Raw genomic sequence first — 8,802 nt, forward strand, 5'->3', positions numbered from 1 at the left:
ATGAACAAGCAAAATGAACATCCTTATATAGTGATTGTTTCTTATAAGAGAAGTATTCATTATGTTATACAAATTGTATTCCTCCTTGAATAAGTTAAGTCTCAAAAGAGAAATTATTTATTCTTTAAATAAGAATACTCTAAAATAAGAAAATAACCTAGAAAATCCTTATATTGGAAAAAGAGACACATTTCCTAGCAATCTCGACCTTGGCAAGTTTTTCAATCAAGCGATAAAATATAATCCACCGTGTATCCACAAAGCATATTGTCTTCATCTTCTTTACTGTACTAAAATCACATTCACATAGGGCTTATAAGAATCACTCTATCATGGGTAAAACCTTGTTTTCTATTCAGCAGCCATAATTCACCACACTGAGAATCATCATACTCCACTTTATCTAGAGTACGCATGTTTAACACATCTTGATCACCTTACTAAAAATCCCACTCTCATGTTTCCCTTCTTTGAGTGTCCTCAACTAGTAACATAAAAATTCTGCCACACTCCTTGTATAAATGTCAAACTATGCCTTGCGTGCAAATCTTATAGACCCACTTGCAATAACATATCCTCTTCCATGGCATGCTAAAAAGGATAAATCAATCTATTGTAGAGAAAAAAGACACGCCAGTAGCTGAGATAATCAATTTTTCATATATTAATTTAAAGCTACTTGCTAAAATTGCTTCATTCTAACAATCTTTATTAAGGTGCCTTGATTATCTACACATCTCTAGGAGTTTTCACTAGTGGGAACATGGTTTACATCGCATTTGCTTTCATTGTGTAACATAGATTGGATGAACATATGTCTTTGACTTCAACATGTCCCAAGCCAAAATTTGTTCTCCCATCAAACTTTTCTATTTTACCTTTACTAGTTTTGAAATCCTCATTGTTGACATATTTGCTCTGTATTGCAACCTTAGCTCTAATAGCACTTGTTACAAAATTTCAATTTCACTCAAGATCTTGCAAGTAGAAATATCAAACAAATAATATATAGAAAATATAGATGAAGAATAATACTAATCACGCAATACAAGAACTTTACATGAAAAACTCTAATACCAGAGAAAAACCATGCTGCCAAGAAAAGTGAGAGAAAAATTATTATGTGAAAATTATTGTAACTACACTAGCATTTTCCTCACACCCAACACTCTAATAGCACTAAATCTCTCAATAGACTTGTCGTTTCTCTCACATTAGAAATTGTCTACTTACCAATTTTTATATAAACAAGTGAACCCAACCTCCTTATATTTAGTGATTATTTCTTGCAGGAGAAGTATTCATTTTTCTTATACAAGCCGAATTCCTCTTCAAATAAGTTAATCTCAAAGGAAAATTTACTTATTTCTTGAATAAGAGTTCTCTTAAATTAAAAAAAAAACATAGCTAAGAAATTATTATTAAAAAAATGACACATATTTCTTAACACCTAATGTAGTAGTAAAGAACCAACCGCAACACTATTTTAATTTTGTTTACATTATATCTATTGTTAAAGTTTCGATAAGATTAAATATAAATGTAAATTTTTATGCATACGCATTAAAATCGACATAAACAATTTTCCACTCTTCCCCAAGAATAATGATAGTAGGCTATCAACAATCTTTTAGATTTTCTACTAACTTTGAGTATTGACCCTTTTGACCTAGTAAAATTACAATTATACCCCCAACCTTAGGGAATAATTATGAAAAGATGACATAATTGCCCATAAACTTTATTTTAATTTCATTTTCTAACCCATTTTCTTTCTCTCTCTGAATAAAGCTCTCCAGTTAAAAATTTTTGGATGATTTCATTTTAATCAGTTATATGTTCACAATCAACTTTTCTTTCCCTTTTCCCTCTTCTTGTCCTTTGAATCAGTTGGTTTCGACGGACGAAGAAATTAAAGAAGCATTGGACTAGGATTAGGCTTTGAGCATCGAGTGGTCATAACTTGAAGGCATATGATTCAGAAATGTAAAATGAATGTTTTCTCAGCTCGAAATTGAGTACTGTATTTATTTAACTCATTAACAATAACAAAGGCAGCAGTGTATTTTTATATCTTTTTTCTGCCTGAAACGAAACTTTTCATTTATTGGAAAGCAAAGAACAAACAAAAACTGCATTTCTTCCAGCCCAACAATCACAATTTGAACTATTAATTGAAAGTTCTAACTAACGCACCAAATTGAAAATAAAAAATTACTGAAGGCACAATCCTGTGACTTTTTAGCCTACCACTCCAAGTAACGAAGGAATTCTTAGAATTTCTGTGACCCAAGAACCCGTGCTCCTTACTCTTGTTCACGCTAACTAAATAACCCGCACCCATATTCATCACCGTATCTGCAAACGACCAAACAGCAACCTCATTCAATTTCGTTGGCTGGAGCTGGTTCTCTCTCACAATCTCCTCCCACACACTTTCTTTACCTTTCATAATTTCCTCCAATCTCACTCTCTCACAACCCTTTCCATCTTCAAGCCCATAATCCTCAATCTCAAACTGCTCAGCCAACACTTTCCTAAAATCTTCCACTTAAAAACATCTCCATTGGTGCAGTTAAAATCTTCGTTCCTTGCATTTGAATCCAGTGCCGCCCAAATTTGCTGCTCCGCAATCAACTCTGCGTCCGAAACTTGTTGGAAGCCTTCCCAAGTATCTATAGTGCCATAAAATAGTAAAGGAACGCCTTCGTGATTACAAATAGCAGCGTACACGCAAAGAGTGGCTATAATATTCATTAAACTATAATGGTGCGTTTACTTCATGGAATGAGAATTGGGTGGAATGGGGTGGAATGGGAATGAACTGGGAATAGGAATGGACATTTTCATTCCCAACCCTCCATGGGAATGAGATTCTCATTTCTTATTCTCAAATTGTGTGGGACCCATATATTTTTTTCTCATTCTCAAATTACATTTTACTAAGTAAACATAGATTTTATTATCATTCTCCATTTCATGAAGTAAACACGCCAAAAGATAAAAACCCAAATATTCCGAAAGTTCGGTGTACGGACCAAGTCGAGCCCTCTCTTTTGTCAACTTCTTCAAATAATATATCTTCTAGAGTATAGTAAAATAGTGAAATGTTTAAACTTGGCAAATCCTCAGTAAAAGGCGGATCGTGAGACGGTATTTTACCAATAAACTCGAGTGGTCCCATGTAATATTTGCCTCCGGTTTGGAGACAAATGTGGCGGAGATTTGGTGCGTTTGGGATTACAGAACGGAGCACGTTATGCAACATGGCGCCGTTGATCTGGCAATTCTCAGCTTCAGTGCGACGACCGTCCCACGTCACGTAGAAGATGTGGGTGACGTCAGTGAGTTTTGAGAGCTTGGCTTGTGTGTCCTCTTGGTCGGAAACATCGCATTGGAGGTATTCAACGGGGTAAGCGGCGTTCCAGTTAGGCCTGGGGCGTCGGGCCACTCCGTAGACCTTCCACGGGCCGCCGGGGGTATCTGGTCGGGGTAAAATCTCAGCTAGGCTGTTGCCTACAATTCCTGTCACACCTACTACAAGTCCCACGCTCTGGTAGTCACGAGTTTGCTCATATTCTTCCAATTTGTTTCTGTACAAGTTAAAATTAAACAAACATCATTTTAAATATCAACATGCTATATGTACATAAACTTAGAGTAGCTCTTTGCCTTAGCAGCGCCAATAGCTCCTGCCCACCACCAGCTCATTTTTTTTTTTGGTGAGTTTGGTTTCTGATTCTAGCTATACATAGGATACTCCTGTGCAAGAGTAGGCCACGGATATGCACGATTTTTCTGCATTTATGTTGATAAATTTTAACATGATTAAGAAATAAGTTAAAATGACATGACACTATAAATATCTGTGTTGCATCCGTGTTGAACTATTTCAACACAATTACGTCTTTAATTATGACATGAATGCTAATTTTTCAGTTTATTATATTTTATATTTTGGCTGAGTTATTATATATTAATTATTGCCCTATAATGATTTAAATTTAGAATTGGTTTATATAATTAAATTTTCATATCTTGGATTAGTTTGAGTTTTTATGTCATTTATTTTTTTAATCAAATAATTTATTTTTATTTTATTTGTTAAAAGTTAAATTATGATAGTATTTCTATTGATAATCAGGTTGTTAATCGTGTAGTCATATCATAATCGTGTCAAATAGTAATATGTGATACTCATCATGTCATGTCACCCATTTATGAAGTGGGTTGTATCGTGTTTGAATTTTTTGATACAATTATTAAACATGTAGGATCTGTATTTACTAAAATTAACATGAAACAATTACAACACAACAAAAATACGATTCAGCTACACGAATTGCCACTTTAGAAGGTAATTAAGTGTTCAGTTCGAGTTAGATTATGTGATCAATACTGAAAGATCGAATATGTTTAGGTGTGGTAAAATGAGGCTCCAGATAAGGTCCAAGCTTCGTACATATCATTGTCAGACAATTGGTGCTCGCAGATTTAGAAGTTGTTACTCATTTAATGTGTTTCACTTCTATAAGGGTCTAATATTGAGGCATTTCGTTATCGGATGCTGTAAAACTTCAAATTAACACAACATGCATATGTGGTCCCATTATTGTGAAAATGTCAAAATTATCCTCCAATTACAAATCTCAGTCATTTAATTTGCTCACAAGAACTTAGTACAAGTGCTTGTGAAACTTGATATACGAATAAATGAATATTTCCTTTCCTTAATTTTAGGAAATAGCTGAACTTGTTCTATGAATGAATAGAATATTTTTTTCTCATTGATTAATCCTTGTGAATATTTACGTGGGTTATTTGAATGAGCAATTTTTTTTCTCTATAAATATACCATTATGAAAACATTTTGGCCCTTGTGTAAAATATGAAAATCCTAGAAGAAAAATGTGAATAAAATAATTCTAACGTAATTTATACTCACCAAGAAGGTGAGATAGAAAAAGAAAAAGCGTCTGAAGTTTCAATTTTGTTAGTGGTTTGATGAATCTCTACTCTCACCTTGTTAGGTAATTAATAGTAAAACAAATTAATACTTAAATGATGAGATATGGATAAACGAATTTATGATTTATGGTACAGATGGGGTGAAAAATGGTCTTTGTTGACACCATTTTGGTGTTAGCAACATGTTTTGCTGGCATCGAGTTTTATTATATGCATAGCCCGAGTCAATGTCACACTAAAATTAGAAAACAGCATCAGCAATTTACGTTACTATGGCATATATGAAAACCATTTTGACTCCACGACATCACGTACATAATGATTTTAGGGCGTGTTTGGTATCCCGCACAACATAGTATTAAAACACTGTTTCGCATTAACTTAATACTAACTCATGTTTGGCGTTAAATTCAACTGGCGTGGTATTGCATTAACTTGGGAAACTAATGCGGTCAGATCCGCATAAACCAAACCCGAGGGGGGGTTCGGGTTTACGCCGCATCGTATTAGAGCAAATCAAGAAAATAAAATTGAGAAAATTTTACAGCATGTTCACGATGAAATTCATATCACCCAATCTAGTACCACCAAATCGACTTGGCAATCATCGCTCGACGCCATCACCGACGCTTTTACACTGCCGCGCGACACCATAGCCATTGCTCCATGAAGACACCTTCACTGTGGAGAAGATAAAGCTCAGAGAAGAAGAAGAAAGAAGGAGAAAAAGAGGAAAAGAAAAAGGGAAAACAAATTGAAGAAGACAAAGAAAATAGAAGAAAAGGAGGAAAAAAAAGAAAATGAAATGAAGACGAAGATAAAGCCCAGAGAAGAAGAAGAAAGAAGGAGAAAAAGAGGAAAAGAAAAAAGGAAAACAAATTGAAGAAGACAAAGAAAATAGAAGAAAAGGAGGAAAAAAGAAAATGAAATGAAGACGAAGAAAGAGAAAAAGAGAACAAAAATGAACGAAGAACAAAAAGATCTGGAGAAGACAAAGGTAGGAGAAAGAGTAAGCAGATAATGATACATTGAAAAGCATTACCTAAAGAAAAAAAAAGGAGAGGGAGGAAATTAAAATAAATAAATAAAACGTTAATAACTATTATTTTCTAAATATATATCATTTAAATTAATTAAAAAAAATTAATACAGTGAAGTACCAAACACAATATAATTAAAAATTATAAATATTATTTTATAATTTATATAATATAAATTAATCACAAAAAATTAATACAGTACAGTGTAACACCAAACATAGTATAACTAAAAATTAATACAGTACAGTGCAACACCAAACATTGTACAACATTATTATAATACAGTGCTAATGCAATACAACATAATACAATACAGCAGTATAAAAATAATGCAATACAGCATAATACAATACAGTGTGTCAAACGCACCCTACGGTATCAAAGGAATTCTGATTTTATGATATCAATGGATTGATGATTCCATGGTATCAAAGAAATTATAGTTCTGTGGCATAAACATTTATTTGAGAAAAATAAAAAATAATGCAAAACAGAAATTACAAATTTACAATTGTAATTTGATTTTTAGTCTCCATTGAACAATATGAAAGAGAATTACATTGTTTATATGTACTCAAAGTGCCATAAACATCCAACAAAAGAGATACATAGTCTTATTTAAAAGTATAATCTAACAACATTAACAATTTAATCAATTATGCTAAAGTTCATAAAATAATCAATGAAAAAATCCATAAACTTTCTTCAAAATCTAACAGCAGCAACATACTTGAGAAGTCAGCAGCATCTTTAATAACTAACAACCAAATTTAACCATCACAAGCAAATCAACACAGCACATTCCTGAGAAGTAATAGAGGAATAAAAAGGCAATTATACATCATCGTTCCCAGCAAAAGCCATAGAATAAAGGCAGCCATATAGTTCCCCAAATAGAGTAACATCAACCAAAACAAGACAAAACACATCTCTTTTTAACAATCTACAACTCTTCCTTGACAAAACCTATCAAACTGAAAGAAAAAAATAATTTAATGTGGAAAATAGCACCACCTTTTTTAGAAGGTGGTGCCCACCACTTTTCCCTGTTTTGAATGCGGTTGTTGCTGCATTCTTTGAATCAACAAAAATAAAAAGAAGAAGGATTTGGTGCCGACCAAAAAAAAAAAAGAGAGAAGAAAAAAGAGATGCCGGGCCGAAGAAGGAAAAGAAAAAAAAAATTAAATAATTGATGAATAGTGCCAAAACTTGCTCTATAAATAGAAACGAAGAGAATGAGCAAATTCATTCCATTGAGAGAGAAGCATTTCTTTCTTTTAGAGTTGAGAGTATTAAGAGTTTAATAAACTCTTGAGTGATTAGTGTTCTGAGAGTTTGAGTGGATTGAGATTTTGGGAAATGAGCTAAAGTACTACAATACTTGTAACTCCTTTTCACTAGTAAAATATTTCCTTCTGTTTTCGCCCGTGGACGTAGGCTAAAAGTCGAACCACGTAATTTCTAGTGTCCATTTTTGTGCTTGTTCTTTATTTTTCTTCCAATTTTACTTTAGCTGCGTGTCTGCTTCACCCATCAATTTCCTAACAGTGGTATCAGAGCTATTAGTTGTATTTTTGGAGTTGGGTACTATTCACGTAAGGGTACTATTCACATATACGGTATTGTTCACGTATACGATACTATTCACGTATATGGTATTGTTCACGTATACGGTACTATTCACGTGAAACGGTGGGAGCGATTCAAGAATTTGGCGGTACAAAAGAAGGGAATAGTGGTGTAAGTAAAGCAACTGTGTGATTTTGTACATGTCTAGGAAAGTTCTGTCACAAAGGCGATAAGAGCTTAAGGAGTTTGGGTTTTAAGTGAGACCATTGTGACCCCTCCAATCTTTCCTGGGAACTTTCCTGGTGTGCATTCACACACATACTCACAACTATTCAAGGTGGTACACTAGCTTGTGTGCAGTATTTATCAACAAAATGGCGGCAAAGTATGAAATTAAGAAATTTAACAGAAACAATTTTTCGTTGTGGAAAATGAAGATGAAAGCTGTATTGAGGAAAAATAATTGTTTGGCAGCAATTGGAGAAAGGCCCATGGAGATAACTAATGACAAGTGGAACGAGGTAGATGGTAACGTCATTTCTGATCTACACTTGACACTTACAGACGGAGTATTATCCAGTGTGGCAAAGAAAAATACAGCGAAGGAAATATGAGATACTCTCACAAAATTGTACGAGGCCAAGTCACTACACAACAAAATCTTCTTGAAGAGGAAACTTTATACTCTTCGGATGGCGGAATCTACAATGGTGACCGACCACATCAACACCTTAAAGACTCTATTTTCACAACTCACAATGTTGGGTCATAATATAGAGGAAAATCAAAATGCAGAGCTTCTACTTTAAAGTCTACCAGATTCGTATGATCAACTCATCATCAACCTGATGAACAACAATCCAGTGGACAGTCTAGTTTTCGACGATGTTGCAGCCTCCGTATTAAATGAGGAGAGCAGGCGGAAAAATAAGGAAAACAAACAAGTAAGTTCGCAGCAAGCGGAGGCACTATCGGTGACGAGAGGGAGAACAACGGAACGTAGCCTCAGTGGGAGTCAAAATCACGGTAGATCAAAATCCAGAAGTAAGAAGAATGTTAAATGCTACAACTGTGGCAAGAAAGGGCACGTCAAAAAAGAGTGTTAGAGTAACCAGAAGAGAAGAGAGGGCAAAGAACCTGAGTCATCAAATGCTCAGGGTTGTGTAGCAAGTACCTCGGATGATGGCGAAATTCTTTACAGCGAGGCAACAACTGTTTCAGAAGG

The 8,802-nt window shown here is 34.3% G+C and overlaps 1 pseudogene; it reads right to left on the reverse strand.

Annotated features, from left to right (window-relative positions):
• Window positions 1–221: 221 nt before the first annotated feature.
• Window positions 222–3,711, reverse strand: LOC18042724 (annotated as a pseudogene).
• Window positions 3,712–8,802: the final 5,091 nt, after the last annotated feature.

This window comes from Citrus clementina, unplaced genomic scaffold, assembly GCF_000493195.1.
Source record: "Citrus clementina cultivar Clemenules unplaced genomic scaffold, Citrus_clementina_v1.0 scaffold_5, whole genome shotgun sequence".
NCBI classification, from domain to species: Eukaryota; Viridiplantae; Streptophyta; class Magnoliopsida; order Sapindales; family Rutaceae; genus Citrus; species Citrus x clementina.